We start from the raw sequence: 19,615 nt of genomic DNA, 5'->3' as shown, positions 1-19,615 counted from the left end.
GTCAGGATGAGAGAAAGTTTTTTTTTAAAAAATTTCAAAATCTGTCAATTATTGTCCAAATTATTTTTATTTCACATCTAGACATGTGAAATGTATGAACTATGGCAAAAAAGTGAAAAAAAAATTGGTTTGATTTTTTCGTACTTTTCAGATTTTCTTAGTTTTCATTTAAGGTCCGTGGTCAGGAAAAAAGACAGATTTTTGAAAAATTTCAAAATCTGTCAATTATTGTCCAAATTATTTTTATTTCACATCTAGACATGTGAAATGTATGAACTATGGCAAAAAAAGTGAAAAAAAAAATTGGTCTGATTTTTTCGTACTTTTCAGATTTTTTTAATTTCCGCGGTCAGGATGAGAGAAAGTTTTTTTTTTTACAAATTTCAAAATCTGTCAATTATTGTCCAAATTATATTTATATTTCACATCTAGACATGTGAAATGTATGAACTATGGAAAAAAAAGGGGAAAAAAAATTGGTCTGATTTTTTCGTACTTTTCAGATTTTTTTAATTTCCGCGGTCAGGATGAGAGAAAGTTTTTTTTTTAAAAATTTCAAAATCTGTCAATTATTGTCCAAATTATTTTTATTTCACATCTAGACATGTGAAATGTATGAACTATGCCAAAAAAGTGAAAAAAAAATTGGTCTGATTTTTTCGTACTTTTCAGATTTTTTTAGTTTTCGCGGTCAGGATGAGAGAAAGTTTTTTTTTTACAAATTTCAAAATCTGTCAATTATTGTCCAAATTATTTTTATTTCACATCTAGACATGTGAAATGTATGAACTATGGCAAAAAAAGTGGAAAAAAAAATTGGTCTGATTTTTTCGTACTTTTCAGATTTTTTTAATTTCCGCGGTCAGGATGAGAGAAAGTTTTTTTTTTTACAAATTTCAAAATCTGTCAATTATTGTCCAAATTATATTTATATTTCACATCTAGACATGTGAAATGTATGAACTATGGAAAAAAAAGGGGAAAAAAAATTGGTCTGATTTTTTCGTACTTTTCAGATTTTTTTAATCTCCGCGGTCAGGATGAGAGAAAGTTTTTTTTTTAAAAATTTCAAAATCTGTCAATTATTGTCCAAATTATTTTTATTTCACATCTAGACATGTGAAATGTATGAACTATGGCAAAAAAGTGAAAAAAAAATTGGTTTGATTTTTTCGTACTTTTCAGATTTTCTTAGTTTTCATTTAAGGTCCGTGGTCAGGAAAAAAGACAGATTTTTGAAAAATTTCAAAATCTGTCAATTATTGTCAAAATTATTTTTATTTCACATCTAGACATGTGAAATGTATGAACTATGGCAAAAAAAGTGAAAAAAAAAATTGGTCTGATTTTTTCGTACTTTTCAGATTTTTTTAATTTTCGTGGTCAGGATGAGAGAAAGTTTTTTTTTAACAAATTTCAAAATCTGTCAATTATTGTCCAAATTATATTTATATTTCACATCTAGACATGTGAAATGTATGAACTATGGAAAAAAAAGGGGAAAAAAAATTGGTCTGATTTTTTCGTACTTTTCAGATTTTTTTAATTTCCGCGGTCAGGATGAGAGAAAGTTTTTTTTAAAAAAATTTCAAAATCTGTCAATTATTGTCCAAATTATTTTTATTTCACATCTAGACATGTGAAATGTATGAACTATGGCAAAAAAGTGAAAAAAAAATTGGTCTGATTTTTTCGTACTTTTCAGATTTTCTTAGTTTTCATTTAAGGTCCGTGGTCAGGAAAAAAGACAGATTTTTGAAAAATTTCAAAATCTGTCAATTATTGTCCAAATTATTTTTATCTCACATCTAGACATGTGAAATGTATGAACTATGGCAAAAAAAAGTGAAAGAAATTTGGTTTGATTTTTTCGTACTTTTCAGATTTTCTTAGTTTTCATTTAAGGTCCGTGGTCAGGAAAAAAGACAGATTTTTGAAAAATTTCAAAATCTGTCAATTATTGTCAAAATTATTTTTATTTCACATCTAGACATGTGAAATGTATGAACTATGCCAAAAAAGTGAAAAAAAAATTGGTCTGATTTTTTCGTACTTTTCAGATTTTTTTAGTTTTCGCGGTCAGGATGAGAGAGTTTTTTTTTTCACAAATTTCAAAATCTGTCAATTATTGTCCAAATTATATTCATATTTCACGTCTAGACATGTTAAATGTATGAACTATGGCAAAAAAGTGAAACAAAATTGGTTTGATTTTTTCGTACCTTTCAGATTTTCTTAGTTTTCGCGGTCAGGATGAGAGAAAGTTTTTTTTTTTTACAAATTTCAAAATCTGTCAATTATTGTCCAAATTATATTCATATTTCACGTCTAGACATGTTAAATGTATGAACTATGGCAAAAAAGTGAAACAAAATTGGTTTGATTTTTTCGTACCTTTCAGATTTTCTTAGTTTTCGCGGTCAGGATGAGAGAAAGTTTTTTTTTTTACAAATTTCAAAATCTGTCAATTATTGTCCAAATTATTTTTATTTCACATCTAGACATGTGAAATGTATGAACTATGGCAAAAAATTTGAAAAAAAAGTGGTTTGATTTTTTCGTACTTTTCAGATTTTCTTAGTTTTCATTTAAGGTCCGTGGTCAGGAAAAAAGACAGATTTTTGAAAAATTTCAAAATCTGTCAATTATTGTCCAAATTATTTTTATTTCACATCTAGACATGTGAAATGTATGAACTATGGCAAAAAATTTGAAAAAAAAGTGGTTTGATTTTTTCGTACTTTTCAGATTTTTTTAGTTTTCGCGGTCAGGATGAGAGAAAGTTTTTTTTTTACAAATTTCAAAATCTGTCAATTATTGTCCAAATTATTTTTATTTCACATCTAGACATGTGAAATGTATGAACTATGCCAAAAAAGTGAAAAAAAAATTGGTCTGATTTTTTCGTACTTTTCAGATTTTTTTAGTTTTCGCGGTCAGGATGAGAGAAAGTTTTTTTTTTACAAATTTCAAAATCTGTCAATTATTGTCCAAATTATTTTTATTTCACATCTAGACATGTGAAATGTATGAACTATGGCAAAAAAAGGGGAAAAAAAATTGGTCTGATTTTTTCGTACTTTTCAGATTTTTTTAATCTCCGCGGTCAGGATGAGAGAAAGTTTTTTTTTAAAAAATTTCAAAATCTGTCAATTATTGTCCAAATTATTTTTATTTCACATCTAGACATGTGAAATGTATGAACTATGGCAAAAAAGTGAAAAAAAAATTGGTTTGATTTTTTCGTACTTTTCAGATTTTCTTAGTTTTCATTTAAGGTCCGTGGTCAGGAAAAAAGACAGATTTTTGAAAAATTTCAAAATCTGTCAATTATTGTCAAAATTATTTTTATTTCACATCTAGACATGTGAAATGTATGAACTATGGCAAAAAAAGTGAAAAAAAAAATTGGTCTGATTTTTTCGTACTTTTCAGATTTTTTTAATTTTCGTGGTCAGGATGAGAGAAAGTTTTTTTTTAACAAATTTCAAAATCTGTCAATTATTGTCCAAATTATATTTATATTTCACATCTAGACATGTGAAATGTATGAACTATGGAAAAAAAAGGGGAAAAAAAATTGGTCTGATTTTTTCGTACTTTTCAGATTTTTTTAATTTCCGCGGTCAGGATGAGAGAAAGTTTTTTTTAAAAAAATTTCAAAATCTGTCAATTATTGTCCAAATTATTTTTATTTCACATCTAGACATGTGAAATGTATGAACTATGCCAAAAAAGTGAAAAAAAAATTGGTCTGATTTTTTCGTACTTTTCAGATTTTTTTAGTTTTCGCGGTCAGGATGAGAGAAAGTTTTTTTTTTACAAATTTCAAAATCTGTCAATTATTGTCCAAATTATTTTTATTTCACATCTAGACATGTGAAATGTATGAACTATGGCAAAAAATTTGAAAAAAAAGTGGTTTGATTTTTTCGTACTTTTCAGATTTTCTTAGTTTTCATTTAAGGTCCGTGGTCAGGAAAAAAGACAGATTTTTGAAAAATTTCAAAATCTGTCAATTTTTGTCCAAATTATTTTTATTTCACATCTAGACATGTGAAATGTATGAAGTATGGCAAAAAAGTGAAAAGAAAATTGGTTTGATTTTTTCGTACTTTTCAGATTTTCTTAGTTTTCATTTAAGGTCCGTGGTCAGGAAAAAAGACAGATTTTTGAAAAATTTCAAAATCTGTCAATTATTGTCCAAATTATTTTTATTTCACATCTAGACATGTGAAATGTATGAACTATGGCAAAAAAGTGAAAAAAAAAATTGGTTTGATTTTTTCGTACTTTTCAGATTTTCTTAGTTTTCATTTAAGGTCCGTGGTCAGGAAAAAAGACAGATTTTTGAAAAATTTCAAAATCTGTCAATTATTGTCAAAATTATTTTTATTTCACATCTAGACATGTGAAATGTATGAACTATGGCAAAAAAAGTGAAAAAAAAAATTGGTCTGATTTTTTCGTACTTTTCAGATTTTTTTAATTTTCGTGGTCAGGATGAGAGAAAGTTTTTTTTTACAAATTTCAAAATCTGTCAATTATTGTCCAAATTATATTTATATTTCACATCTAGACATGTGAAATGTATGAACTATGGAAAAAAAAGGGGGAAAAAAATTGGTCTGATTTTTTCGTACTTTTCAGATTTTTTTAATTTCCGCGGTCAGGATGAGAGAAAGTTTTTTTTTTTACAAATTTCAAAATCTGTCAATTATTGTCCAAATTATTTTTATTTCACATCTAGACATGTGAAATGTATGAACTATGGCAAAAAAGTGAAAAAAAAATTGGTTTGATTTTTTCGTACTTTTCAGATTTTCTTAGTTTTCATTTAAGGTCCGTGGTCAGGAAAAAAGACAGATTTTTGAAAAATTTCAAAATCTGTCAATTATTGTCCAAATTATTTTTATCTCACATCTAGACATGTGAAATGTATGAACTATGGCAAAAAAAGTGAAAGAAATTTGGTTTGATTTTTTCGTACTTTTCAGATTTTCTTAGTTTTCATTTAAGGTCCGTGGTCAGGAAAAAAGACAGATTTTTGAAAAATTTCAAAATCTGTCAATTATTGTCAAAATTATTTTTATTTCACATCTAGACATGTGAAATGTATGAACTATGCCAAAAAAGTGAAAACAAAATTGGTCTGATTTTTTCGTACTTTTCAGATTTTTTTAGTTTTCGCGGTCAGGATGAGAGAAAGTTTTTTTTTTCACAAATTTCAAAATCTGTCAATTATTGTCCAAATTATATTCATATTTCACGTCTAGACATGTTAAATGTATGAACTATGGCAAAAAAGTGAAACAAAATTGGTTTGATTTTTTCGTACCTTTCAGATTTTCTTAGTTTTCGCGGTCAGGATGAGAGAAAGTTTTTTTTTTTTACAAATTTCAAAATCTGTCAATTATTGTCCAAATTATATTCATATTTCACGTCTAGACATGTTAAATGTATGAACTATGGCAAAAAAGTGAAACAAAATTGGTTTGATTTTTTCGTACCTTTCAGATTTTCTTAGTTTTCGCGGTCAGGATGAGAGAAAGTTTTTTTTTTTACAAATTTCAAAATCTGTCAATTATTGTCCAAATTATTTTTATTTCACATCTAGACATGTGAAATGTATGAACTATGGCAAAAAATTTGAAAAAAAAGTGGTTTGATTTTTTCGTACTTTTCAGATTTTCTTAGTTTTCATTTAAGGTCCGTGGTCAGGAAAAAAGACAGATTTTTGAAAAATTTCAAAATCTGTCAATTATTGTCCAAATTATTTTTATTTCACATCTAGACATGTGAAATGTATGAACTATGGCAAAAAATTTGAAAAAAAAGTGATTTGATTTTTTCGTACTTTTCAGATTTTCTTAGTTTTCATTTAAGGTCCGTGGTCAGGAAAAAAGACAGATTTTTGAAAAATTTCAAAATCTGTCAATTATTGTCCAAATTATTTATATTTCACATCTAGACATGTGAAATGTATGAACTATGGAAAAAAAAGTGAAAAAAAAATTGGTCTGATTTTTTCGTACTTTTCAGATTTTTTTAATTTCCGCGGTCAGGATGAGAGAAAGTTTTTTTTTACAAATTTCAAAATCTGTCAATTATTGTCCAAATTATATTTATATTTCACATCTAGACATGTGAAATGTATGAACTATGCCAAAAAAAGTGAAAGAAATTTGGTTTGATTTTTTCGTACTTTTCAGATTTTCTTAGTTTTCATTTAAGGTCCGTGGTCAGGAAAAAAGACAGATTTTTGAAAAATTTCAAAATCTGTCAATTATTGTCCAAATTATTTTTATTTCACATCTAGACATGTGAAATGTATGAACTATGGCAAAAAAAGTGAAAAAAAAATTGGTCTGATTTTTTCGTACTTTTCAGATTTTTTTAGTTTTCGCGGTCAGGATGAGAGAAAGTTTTTTTTTTACAAATTTCAAAATCTGTCAATTATTGTCCAAATTATTTTTATTTCACATCTAGACATGTGAAATGTATGAACTATGGTAAAAAAGTGAAAAAAAAATTGGTTTGATTTTTTCGTACTTTTCAGATTTTCTTAGTTTTCATTTAAGGTCCGTGGTCAGGAAAAAAGACAGATTTTTGAAAAGTTTCAAAATCTGTCAATTATTGTCCAAATTATTTATATTTCACATCTAGACATGTGAAATGTATGAACTATGGAAAAAAAAGTGAAAAAAAAATTAGTCTGATTTTTTCGTACTTTTCAGATTTTTTTAATTTCCGCGGTCAGGATGAGAGAAAGTTTTTTTTTACAAATTTCAAAATCTGTCAATTATTGTCCAAATTATATTTATATTTCACATCTAGACATGTGAAATGTATGAACTATGGCAAAAAAGTGAAACAAAATTGGTTTGATTTTTTCGTACTTTTCAGATTTTCTTAGTTTTCATTTAAGGTCTGTGGTCAGGAAAAAAGACAGATTTTTGAAAAATTTCAAAATCTGTCAATTATTGTCAAAATTATTTTTATTTCACATCTAGACATGTGAAATGTATGAACTATGGCAAAAAAAGTGAAAAAAAAAATTGGTCTGATTTTTTCGTACTTTTCATATTTTTTTAATTTTCGTGGTCAGGATGAGAGAAAGTTTTTTTTTACAAATTTCAAAATCTGTCAATTATTGTCCAAATTATATTTATATTTCACATCTAGACATGTGAAATGTATGAACTATGGAAAAAAAAGGGGGAAAAAAATTGGTCTGATTTTTTCGTACTTTTCAGATTTTTTTAATTTCCGCGGTCAGGATGAGAGAAAGTTTTTTTTTTTACAAATTTCAAAATCTGTCAATTATTGTCCAAATTATTTTTATTTCACATCTAGACATGTGAAATGTATGAACTATGGCAAAAAAGTGAAAAAAAAATTGGTTTGATTTTTTCGTACTTTTCAGATTTTCTTAGTTTTCATTTAAGGTCCGTGGTCAGGAAAAAAGACAGATTTTTGAAAAATTTCAAAATCTGTCAATTATTGTCCAAATTATTTTTATCTCACATCTAGACATGTGAAATGTATGAACTATGGCAAAAAAAGTGAAAGAAATTTGGTTTGATTTTTTCGTACTTTTCAGATTTTCTTAGTTTTCATTTAAGGTCCGTGGTCAGGAAAAAAGACAGATTTTTGAAAAATTTCAAAATCTGTCAATTATTGTCAAAATTATTTTTATTTCACATCTAGACATGTGAAATGTATGAACTATGCCAAAAAAGTGAAAACAAAATTGGTCTGATTTTTTCGTACTTTTCAGATTTTTTTAGTTTTCGCGGTCAGGATGAGAGAAAGTTTTTTTTTTCACAAATTTCAAAATCTGTCAATTATTGTCCAAATTATATTCATATTTCACGTCTAGACATGTTAAATGTATGAACTATGGCAAAAAAGTGAAACAAAATTGGTTTGATTTTTTCGTACCTTTCAGATTTTCTTAGTTTTCGCGGTCAGGATGAGAGAAAGTTTTTTTTTTTTACAAATTTCAAAATCTGTCAATTATTGTCCAAATTATATTCATATTTCACGTCTAGACATGTTAAATGTATGAACTATGGCAAAAAAGTGAAACAAAATTGGTTTGATTTTTTCGTACCTTTCAGATTTTCTTAGTTTTCGCGGTCAGGATGAGAGAAAGTTTTTTTTTTTACAAATTTCAAAATCTGTCAATTATTGTCCAAATTATTTTTATTTCACATCTAGACATGTGAAATGTATGAACTATGGCAAAAAATTTGAAAAAAAAGTGGTTTGATTTTTTCGTACTTTTCAGATTTTCTTAGTTTTCATTTAAGGTCCGTGGTCAGGAAAAAAGACAGATTTTTGAAAAATTTCAAAATCTGTCAATTATTGTCCAAATTATTTTTATTTCACATCTAGACATGTGAAATGTATGAACTATGGCAAAAAATTTGAAAAAAAAGTGATTTGATTTTTTCGTACTTTTCAGATTTTCTTAGTTTTCATTTAAGGTCCGTGGTCAGGAAAAAAGACAGATTTTTGAAAAATTTCAAAATCTGTCAATTATTGTCCAAATTATTTTTATTTCACATCTAGACATGTGAAATGTATGAACTATGGCAAAAAAAGTGAAAAAAAAATTGGTCTGATTTTTTCGTACTTTTCAGATTTTTTTAGTTTTCGCGGTCAGGATGAGAGAAAGTTTTTTTTTTACAAATTTCAAAATCTGTCAATTATTGTCCAAATTATTTTTATTTCACATCTAGACATGTGAAATGTATGAACTATGGCAAAAAAAGTGAAAAAAAAAATTGGTCTGATTTTTTCGTACTTTTCAGATTTTTTTAATTTCCGCGGTCAGGATGAGAGAAAGTTTTTTTTTTTACAAATTTCAAAATCTGTCAATTATTGTCCAAATTATTTTTATTTCACATCTAGACATGTGAAATGTATGAACTATGGCAAAAAATTTGAAAAAAAAGTGGTTTGATTTTTTCGTACTTTTCAGATTTTCTTAGTTTTCATTTAAGGTCCGTGGTCAGGAAAAAAGACAGATTTTTGAAAAATTTCAAAATCTGTCAATTATTGTCCAAATTATTTATATTTCACATCTAGACATGTGAAATGTATGAACTATGGAAAAAAAAGTGAAAAAAAAATTGGTCTGATTTTTTCGTACTTTTCAGATTTTTTTAATTTCCGCGGTCAGGATGAGAGAAAGTTTTTTTTTACAAATTTCAAAATCTGTCAATTATTGTCCAAATTATATTTATATTTCACATCTAGACATGTGAAATGTATGAACTATGCCAAAAAAAGTGAAAGAAATTTGGTTTGATTTTTTCGTACTTTTCAGATTTTCTTAGTTTTCATTTAAGGTCCGTGGTCAGGAAAAAAGACAGATTTTTGAAAAATTTCAAAATCTGTCAATTATTGTCCAAATTATTTTTATTTCACATCTAGACATGTGAAATGTATGAACTATGGCAAAAAAAGTGAAAAAAAAATTGGTCTGATTTTTTCGTACTTTTCAGATTTTTTTAGTTTTCGCGGTCAGGATGAGAGAAAGTTTTTTTTTTACAAATTTCAAAATCTGTCAATTATTGTCCAAATTATTTTTATTTCACATCTAGACATGTGAAATGTATGAACTATGGTAAAAAAGTGAAAAAAAAATTGGTTTGATTTTTTCGTACTTTTCAGATTTTCTTAGTTTTCATTTAAGGTCCGTGGTCAGGAAAAAAGACAGATTTTTGAAAAGTTTCAAAATCTGTCAATTATTGTCCAAATTATTTATATTTCACATCTAGACATGTGAAATGTATGAACTATGGAAAAAAAAGTGAAAAAAAAATTAGTCTGATTTTTTCGTACTTTTCAGATTTTTTTAATTTCCGCGGTCAGGATGAGAGAAAGTTTTTTTTTACAAATTTCAAAATCTGTCAATTATTGTCCAAATTATATTTATATTTCACATCTAGACATGTGAAATGTATGAACTATGGCAAAAAAGTGAAACAAAATTGGTTTGATTTTTTCGTACTTTTCAGATTTTCTTAGTTTTCATTTAAGGTCTGTGGTCAGGAAAAAAGACAGATTTTTGAAAAATTTCAAAATCTGTCAATTATTGTCAAAATTATTTTTATTTCACATCTAGACATGTGAAATGTATGAACTATGGCAAAAAAAGTGAAAAAAAAAATTGGTCTGATTTTTTCGTACTTTTCATATTTTTTTAATTTTCGTGGTCAGGATGAGAGAAAGTTTTTTTTTACAAATTTCAAAATCTGTCAATTATTGTCCAAATTATATTTATATTTCACATCTAGACATGTGAAATGTATGAACTATGGAAAAAAAAGGGGGAAAAAAATTGGTCTGATTTTTTCGTACTTTTCAGATTTTTTTAATTTCCGCGGTCAGGATGAGAGAAAGTTTTTTTTTTTACAAATTTCAAAATCTGTCAATTATTGTCCAAATTATTTTTATTTCACATCTAGACATGTGAAATGTATGAACTATGGCAAAAAATTTGAAAAAAAAGTGGTTTGATTTTTTCGTACTTTTCAGATTTTCTTAGTTTTCATTTAAGGTCCGTGGTCAGGAAAAAAGACAGATTTTTGAAAAATTTCAAAATCTGTCAATTTTTGTCCAAATTATTTTTATTTCACATCTAGACATGTGAAATGTATGAAGTATGGCAAAAAAGTGAAAAGAAAATTGGTTTGATTTTTTCGTACTTTTCAGATTTTCTTAGTTTTCATTTAAGGTCCGTGGTCAGGAAAAAAGACAGATTTTTGAAAAATTTCAAAATCTGTCAATTATTGTCCAAATTATTTTTATTTCACATCTAGACATGTGAAATGTATGAACTATGGCAAAAAAGTGAAAAAAAAAATTGGTTTGATTTTTTCGTACTTTTCAGATTTTCTTAGTTTTCATTTAAGGTCCGTGGTCAGGAAAAAAGACAGATTTTTGAAAAATTTCAAAATCTGTCAATTATTGTCAAAATTATTTTTATTTCACATCTAGACATGTGAAATGTATGAACTATGGCAAAAAAAGTGAAAAAAAAAATTGGTCTGATTTTTTCGTACTTTTCAGATTTTTTTAATTTTCGTGGTCAGGATGAGAGAAAGTTTTTTTTTACAAATTTCAAAATCTGTCAATTATTGTCCAAATTATATTTATATTTCACATCTAGACATGTGAAATGTATGAACTATGGAAAAAAAAGGGGGAAAAAAATTGGTCTGATTTTTTCGTACTTTTCAGATTTTTTTAATTTCCGCGGTCAGGATGAGAGAAAGTTTTTTTTTTTACAAATTTCAAAATCTGTCAATTATTGTCCAAATTATTTTTATTTTTCACATCTAGACATGTGAAATGTATGAACTATGGCAAAAAAGTGAAACAAAATTGGTTTGATTTTTTCGTACTTTTCAGATTTTCTTAGTTTTCATTTAAGGTCTGTGGTCAGGAAAAAAGACAGATTTTTGAAAAATTTCAAAATCTGTCAATTATTGTCCAAATTATTTTTATTTCACATCTAGACATGTGAAATGTATGAACTATGGCAAAAAAAGTGAAAAAAAAATTGGTCTGATTTTTTCGTACTTTTCAGATTTTTTTAGTTTTCGCGGTCAGGATGAGAGAAAGTTTTTTTTTTACAAATTTCAAAATCTGTCAATTATTGTCCAAATTATTTTTATTTCACATCTAGACATGTGAAATGTATGAACTATGGCAAAAAAGTGAAAAAAAAATTGGTTTGATTTTTTCGTACTTTTCAGATTTTCTTAGTTTTCATTTAAGGTCCGTGGTCAGGAAAAAAGACAGATTTTTGAAAAATTTCAAAATCTGTCAATTATTGTCCAAATTATTTTTATCTCACATCTAGACATGTGAAATGTATGAACTATGGCAAAAAAAGTGAAAGAAATTTGGTTTGATTTTTTCGTACTTTTCAGATTTTCTTAGTTTTCATTTAAGGTCCGTGGTCAGGAAAAAAGACAGATTTTTGAAAAATTTCAAAATCTGTCAATTATTGTCAAAATTATTTTTATTTCACATCTAGACATGTGAAATGTATGAACTATGCCAAAAAAGTGAAAACAAAATTGGTCTGATTTTTTCGTACTTTTCAGATTTTTTTAGTTTTCGCGGTCAGGATGAGAGAAAGTTTTTTTTTTCACAAATTTCAAAATCTGTCAATTATTGTCCAAATTATATTCATATTTCACGTCTAGACATGTTAAATGTATGAACTATGGCAAAAAAGTGAAACAAAATTGGTTTGATTTTTTCGTACCTTTCAGATTTTCTTAGTTTTCGCGGTCAGGATGAGAGAAAGTTTTTTTTTTTTACAAATTTCAAAATCTGTCAATTATTGTCCAAATTATATTCATATTTCACGTCTAGACATGTTAAATGTATGAACTATGGCAAAAAAGTGAAACAAAATTGGTTTGATTTTTTCGTACCTTTCAGATTTTCTTAGTTTTCGCGGTCAGGATGAGAGAAAGTTTTTTTTTTTACAAATTTCAAAATCTGTCAATTATTGTCCAAATTATTTTTATTTCACATCTAGACATGTGAAATGTATGAACTATGGCAAAAAATTTGAAAAAAAAGTGGTTTGATTTTTTCGTACTTTTCAGATTTTCTTAGTTTTCATTTAAGGTCCGTGGTCAGGAAAAAAGACAGATTTTTGAAAAATTTCAAAATCTGTCAATTATTGTCCAAATTATTTTTATTTCACATCTAGACATGTGAAATGTATGAACTATGGCAAAAAATTTGAAAAAAAAGTGATTTGATTTTTTCGTACTTTTCAGATTTTCTTAGTTTTCATTTAAGGTCCGTGGTCAGGAAAAAAGACAGATTTTTGAAAAATTTCAAAATCTGTCAATTATTGTCCAAATTATTTTTATTTCACATCTAGACATGTGAAATGTATGAACTATGGTAAAAAAGTGAAAAGAAAATTGGTTTGATTTTTTCGTACTTTTCAGATTTTCTTAGTTTTCATTTAAGGTCCGTGGTCAGGAAAAAAGACAGATTTTTGAAAAATTTCAAAATCTGTCAATTATTGTCCAAATTATTTTTATTTCACATCTAGACATGTGAAATGTATGAACTATGGTAAAAAAGTGAAAAGAAAATTGGTTTGATTTTTTCGTACTTTTCAGATTTTCTTAGTTTTCATTTAAGGTCCGTGGTCAGGAAAAAAGACAGATTTTTGAAAAATTTCAAAATCTGTCAATTATTGTCCAAATTATTTTTATTTCACATCTAGACATGTGAAATGTATGAACTATGGCAAAAAAAGTGAAAAAAAAATTGGTCTGATTTTTTCGTACTTTTCAGATTTTTTTAGTTTTCGCGGTCAGGATGAGAGAAAGTTTTTTTTTTACAAATTTCAAAATCTGTCAATTATTGTCCAAATTATTTTTATTTCACATCTAGACATGTGAAATGTATGAACTATGGCAAAAAAAGTGAAAAAAAAAATTGGTCTGATTTTTTCGTACTTTTCAGATTTTTTTAATTTCCGCGGTCAGGATGAGAGAAAGTTTTTTTTTTTACAAATTTCAAAATCTGTCAATTATTGTCAAAATTATTTTTATTTCACATCTAGACATGTGAAATGTATGAACTATGGCAAAAAAAGTGAAAAAAAAAATTGGTCTGATTTTTTCGTACTTTTCATATTTTTTTAATTTTCGTGGTCAGGATGAGAGAAAGTTTTTTTTTACAAATTTCAAAATCTGTCAATTATTGTCCAAATTATATTTATATTTCACATCTAGACATGTGAAATGTATGAACTATGGAAAAAAAAGGGGGAAAAAAATTGGTCTGATTTTTTCGTACTTTTCAGATTTTTTTAATTTCCGCGGTCAGGATGAGAGAAAGTTTTTTTTTTTACAAATTTCAAAATCTGTCAATTATTGTCCAAATTATTTTTATTTCACATCTAGACATGTGAAATGTATGAACTATGGCAAAAAATTTGAAAAAAAAGTGGTTTGATTTTTTCGTACTTTTCAGATTTTCTTAGTTTTCATTTAAGGTCCGTGGTCAGGAAAAAAGACAGATTTTTGAAAAATTTCAAAATCTGTCAATTATTGTCCAAATTATTTTTATTTCACATCTAGACATGTGAAATGTATGAACTATGGCAAAAAATTTGAAAAAAAAGTGGTTTGATTTTTTCGTACTTTTCAGATTTTCTTAGTTTTCATTTAAGGTCCGTGGTCAGGAAAAAAGACAGATTTTTGAAAAATTTCAAAATCTGTCAATTATTGTCCAAATTATTTTTATTTCACATCTAGACATGTGAAATGTATGAACTATGGTAAAAAAGTGAAAAGAAAATTGGTTTGATTTTTTCGTACTTTTCATATTTTTTTAATTTTCGTGGTCAGGATGAGAGAAAGTTTTTTTTTACAAATTTCAAAATCTGTCAATTATTGTCCAAATTATATTTATATTTCACATCTAGACATGTGAAATGTATGAACTATGGAAAAAAAAGGGGGAAAAAAATTGGTCTGATTTTTTCGTACTTTTCAGATTTTTTTAATTTCCGCGGTCAGGATGAGAGAAAGTTTTTTTTTTTACAAATTTCAAAATCTGTCAATTATTGTCCAAATTATTTTTATTTCACATCTAGACATGTGAAATGTATGAACTATGGCAAAAAATTTGAAAAAAAAGTGGTTTGATTTTTTCGTACTTTTCAGATTTTCTTAGTTTTCATTTAAGGTCCGTGGTCAGGAAAAAAGACAGATTTTTGAAAAATTTCAAAATCTGTCAATTATTGTCCAAATTATTTATATTTCACATCTAGACATGTGAAATGTATGAACTATGGAAAAAAAAGTGAAAAAAAAATTGGTCTGATTTTTTCGTACTTTTCAGATTTTTTTAATTTCCGCGGTCAGGATGAGAGAAAGTTTTTTTTTACAAATTTCAAAATCTGTCAATTATTGTCCAAATTATATTTATATTTCACATCTAGACATGTGAAATGTATGAACTATGCCAAAAAAAGTGAAAGAAATTTGGTTTGATTTTTTCGTACTTTTCAGATTTTCTTAGTTTTCATTTAAGGTCCGTGGTCAGGAAAAAAGACAGATTTTTGAAAAATTTCAAAATCTGTCAATTATTGTCCAAATTATTTTTATTTCACATCTAGACATGTGAAATGTATGAACTATGGCAAAAAAAGTGAAAAAAAAATTGGTCTGATTTTTTCGTACTTTTCAGATTTTTTTAGTTTTCGCGGTCAGGATGAGAGAAAGTTTTTTTTTTACAAATTTCAAAATCTGTCAATTATTGTCCAAATTATTTTTATTTCACATCTAGACATGTGAAATGTATGAACTATGGTAAAAAAGTGAAAAAAAAATTGGTTTGATTTTTTCGTACTTTTCAGATTTTCTTAGTTTTCATTTAAGGTCCGTGGTCAGGAAAAAAGACAGATTTTTGAAAAGTTTCAAAATCTGTCAATTATTGTCCAAATTATTTATATTTCACATCTAGACATGTGAAATGTATGAACTATGGGAAAAAAAGTGAAAAAAAAATTAGTCTGATTTTTTCGTACTTTTCAGATTTTTTTAATTTCCGCGGTCAGGATGAGAGAAAGTTTTTTTTTACAAATTTCAAAATCTGTCAATTATTGTCCAAATTATATTTATATTTCACATCTAGACATGTGAAATGTATAAACTATGCCAAAAAAAGTGAAAGAAATTTGGTTTGATTTTTTCGTACTTTTCAGATTTTCTTAGTTTTCATTTAAGGTCCGTGGTCAGGAAAAAAGACAGATTTTTGAAAAATTTCAAAATCTGTCAATTATTGTCCAAATTATTTTTATTTCACATCTAGACATGTGAAATGTATGAACTATGGCAAAAAAGTGAAAAAAAAATTGGTCTGATTTTTTCGTACTTTTCAGATTTTTTTAGTTTTCGCGGTCAGGATGAGAGAAAGTTTTTTTTTTACAAATTTCAAAATCTGTCAATTATTGTCCAAATTATTTTTATTTCACATCTAGACATGTGAAATGTATGAACTATGGCAAAAAATTTGAAAAAAAAGTGGTTTGATTTTTTCGTACTTTTCAGATTTTCTTAGTTTTCATTTAAGGTCCGTGGTCAGGAAAAAAGACAGATTTTTGAAAAATTTCAAAATCTGTCAATTATTGTCCAAATTATTTTTATTTCACATCTAGACATGTGAAATGTATGAACTATGGCAAAAAAAGTGAAAAAAAAATTGGTCTGATTTTTTCGTACTTTTCAGATTTTTTTAGTTTTCGCGGTCAGGATGAGAGAAAGTTTTTTTTTTACAAATTTCAAAATCTGTCAATTATTGTCCAAATTATTTTTATTTCACATCTAGACATGTGAAATGTATGAACTATGGTAAAAAAGTGAAAAAAAAATTGGTTTGATTTTTTCGTACTTTTCAGATTTTCTTAGTTTTCATTTAAGGTCCGTGGTCAGGAAAAAAGACAGATTTTTGAAAAGTTTCAAAATCTGTCAATTATTGTCCAAATTATTTATATTTCACATCTAGACATGTGAAATGTATGAACTATGGGAAAAAAAGTGAAAAAAAAATTAGTCTGATTTTTTCGTACTTTTCAGATTTTTTTAATTTCCGCGGTCAGGATGAGAGAAAGTTTTTTTTTACAAATTTCAAAATCTGTCAATTATTGTCCAAATTATATTTATATTTCACATCTAGACATGTGAAATGTATAAACTATGCCAAAAAAAGTGAAAGAAATTTGGTTTGATTTTTTCGTACTTTTCAGATTTTCTTAGTTTTCATTTAAGGTCCGTGGTCAGGAAAAAAGACAGATTTTTGAAAAATGTCAAAATCTGTCAATTATTGTCCAAATTATTTTTATTTCACATCTAGACATGTGAAATGTATGAACTATGGCAAAAAATTTGAAAAAAAAGTGGTTTGATTTTTTCGTACTTTTCAGATTTTCTTAGTTTTCATTTAAGGTCCGTGGTCAGGAAAAAAGACAGATTTTTGAAAAATTTCAAAATCTGTCAATTATTGTCCAAATTATTTTTATTTCACATCTAGACATGTGAAATGTATGAACTATGGTAAAAAAGTGAAAAGAAAATTGGTTTGATTTTTTCGTACTTTTCATATTTTTTTAATTTTCGTGGTCAGGATGAGAGAAAGTTTTTTTTTACAAATTTCAAAATCTGTCAATTATTGTCCAAATTATATTTATATTTCACATCTAGACATGTGAAATGTATGAACTATGGAAAAAAAAGGGGGAAAAAAATTGGTCTGATTTTTTCGTACTTTTCAGATTTTTTTAATTTCCGCGGTCAGGATGAGAGAAAGTTTTTTTTTTTACAAATTTCAAAATCTGTCAATTATTGTCCAAATTATTTTTATTTCACATCTAGACATGTGAAATGTATGAACTATGGCAAAAAATTTGAAAAAAAAGTGGTTTGATTTTTTCGTACTTTTCAGATTTTCTTAGTTTTCATTTAAGGTCCGTGGTCAGGAAAAAAGACAGATTTTTGAAAAATTTCAAAATCTGTCAATTATTGTCCAAATTATTTTTATTTCACATCTAGACATGTGAAATGTATGAACTATGGCAAAAAAAGTGAAAAAAAAATTGGTCTGATTTTTTCGTACTTTTCCGATTTTTTTAATTTTCGTGGTCAGGATGAGAGAAAGTTTTTTTTTTACAAATTTCAAAATCTGTCAATTATTGTCCAAATTATATTTATATTTCACATCTAGACATGTGAAATGTATGAACTATGCCAAAAAAAGTGAAAGAAATTTGGTTTGATTTTTTCGTACTTTTCAGATTTTCTTAGTTTTCATTTAAGGTCCGTGGTCAGGAAAAAAGACAGATTTTTGAAAAATTTCAAAATCTGTCAATTATTGTCCAAATTATTTTTATTTCACATCTAGACATGTGAAATGTATGAACTATGGCAAAAAAAGTGAAAAAAAAATTGGTCTGATTTTTTCGTACTTTTCAGATTTTTTTAGTTTTCGCGGTCAGGATGAGAGAAAGTTTTTTTTTTACAAATTTCAAAATCTGTCAATTATTGTCCAAATTATTTTTATTTCACATCTAGACATGTGAAATGTATGAACTATGGTAAAAAAGTGAAAAAAAAATTGGTTTGATTTTTTCGTACTTTTCAGATTTTCTTAGTTTTCATTTAAGGTCCGTGGTCAGGAAAAAAGACAGATTTTTGAAAAGTTTCAAAATCTGTCAATTATTGTCCAAATTATTTATATTTCACATCTAGACATGTGAAATGTATGAACTATGGGAAAAAAAGTGAAAAAAAAATTAGTCTGATTTTTTCGTACTTTTCAGATTTTTTTAATTTCCGCGGTCAGGATGAGAGAAAGTTTTTTTTTACAAATTTCAAAATCTGTCAATTATTGTCCAAATTATATTTATATTTCACATCTAGACATGTGAAATGTATAAACTATGCCAAAAAAAGTGAAAGAAATTTGGTTTGATTTTTTCGTACTTTTCAGATTTTCTTAGTTTTCATTTAAGGTCCGTGGTCAGGAAAAAAGACAGATTTTTGAAAAATTTCAAAATCTGTCAATTATTGTCCAAATTATTTTTATTTCACATCTAGACATGTGAAATGTATGAACTATGGCAAAAAAGTGAAAAAAAAATTGGTCTGATTTTTTCGTACTTTTCAGATTTTTTTAGTTTTCGCGGTCAGGATGAGAGAAAGTTTTTTTTTTACAAATTTCAAAATCTGTCAATTATTGTCCAAATTATATTTATATTTCACATCTAGACGTGAAATGTATGAACTATGCCAAAAAAAGTGAAAGAAATTTGGTTTGATTTTTTCGTACTTTTCAGATTTTCTTAGTTTTCATTTAAGGTCCGTGGTCAGGAAAAAAGACAGATTTTTGAAAAATTTCAAAATCTGTCAATTATTGTCCAAATTATTTTTATTTCACATCTAGACATGTGAAATGTATGAACTATGGCAAAAAATTTGAAAAAAAAGTGGTTTGATTTTTTCGTACTTTTCAGATTTTCTTAGTTTTCATTTAAGGTCCGTGGTCAGGAAAAAAGACAGATTTTTGAAAAATTTCAAAATCTGTCAATTATTGTCCAAATTATTTTTATTTCACATCTAGACATGTGAAATGTATGAACTATGGCAAAAAAAGTGAAAAAAAAATTGGTCTGATTTTTTCGTACTTTTCAGATTTTTTTAGTTTTCGCGGTCAGGATGAGAGAAAGTTTTTTTTTTACAAATTTCAAAATCTGTCAATTATTGTCCAAATTATTTTTATTTCACATCTAGACATGTGAAATGTATGAACTATGGTAAAAAAGTGAAAAAAAAATTGGTTTGATTTTTTCGTACTTTTCAGATTTTCTTAGTTTTCATTTAAGGTCCGTGGTCAGGAAAAAAGACAGATTTTTGAAAAGTTTCAAAATCTGTCAATTATTGTCCAAATTATTTATATTTCACATCTAGACATGTGAAATGTATGAACTATGGCAAAAAATTTGAAAAAAAAGTGGTTTGATTTTTTCGTACTTTTCAGATTTTCTTAGTTTTCA

This window comes from Alosa sapidissima, chromosome 22 (assembly GCF_018492685.1).
Source record: "Alosa sapidissima isolate fAloSap1 chromosome 22, fAloSap1.pri, whole genome shotgun sequence".
In the NCBI taxonomy this organism is placed as follows: domain Eukaryota; kingdom Metazoa; phylum Chordata; class Actinopteri; order Clupeiformes; family Clupeidae; genus Alosa; species Alosa sapidissima.
Note: the sequence above shows the minus strand (reverse complement) of the source record.